Raw genomic sequence first — 924 nt, forward strand, 5'->3', positions numbered from 1 at the left:
AATGCCGTCGTTGCTTGTGTTCTAATTCATCCAAATTCAGTTGGCAACATGGTATCCTAAGTATTTCCAGGTCTTTTCTTCACAGGCAATCCAGCCCATAAATTGTGTACAGTGCACTAATGTAAGCAGATAACCAGAGAATCGACTTTCTAAGCAGGGAAACAGGCGACCAATACCGCCCGCAGCGGTTCCAATGCAGCGGGAGAAAACACCCGACTTGAGTTACCAGGAGTTCACCTACCCAAGTTTTCTAGGGGTTCTCCCAGGCTTCTCAGACTACGACCCAAAACATTACACCAGCCCAAGTTCTGCATGTGCACAAAGGCGCAGCGCTAAAATGAGGAAGCTTCACCCCTCTCCCCGCCCCCCAAAAACCCGAAATCACAGCTCTATTTCATTAAAGAATGTGCCGGCTGTTTTCTACACGCTTCCCCTTATTGCGCCCCCTTTCCCTGCAGGGAGCTATGTAAACAGCTCTCCAGTTATTGACATCTAAGAAAGTCGCTTTCGATTCCCAAGTCTAGGAGCCAGCCGCCACCACCACGGTGCCTTCAGCATCCTAAAATAACCCTAAAAGAACCCTCCGGGGCCGCGGTCACCCGCGCTGCCCCGTCGCCCCGAACCACTTCGGAGTTACGACACCAGCATCACAGCAGAGACTTGGTGAAGACACCAACCACGAGACAATGTGTCACTCAGGTCTATGAATGAAAAGATCCACACGTTCGATTGTCACGGTCAAAAGGGGGGAAAAAAAAGAAAGAAAGAAACCACCTCGGGAGGAAGGGTGGGAGGGGAGCTGCGGGGTGGGGGTGCGGTTTTCCTTCGAGCCCCAGCCGGGCGATTTAAACCTGGACGAGGCGAACGCAGGGTCGCGGGCTGGCGGGGCCGTCAGTCCGCAGGTTTGACAGCCCCTTCGGACCA

The sequence above is a fragment of the Myotis brandtii genome, unplaced genomic scaffold, assembly GCF_000412655.1.
Source record: "Myotis brandtii unplaced genomic scaffold, ASM41265v1 scaffold751, whole genome shotgun sequence".
NCBI classification, from domain to species: Eukaryota; Metazoa; Chordata; class Mammalia; order Chiroptera; family Vespertilionidae; genus Myotis; species Myotis brandtii.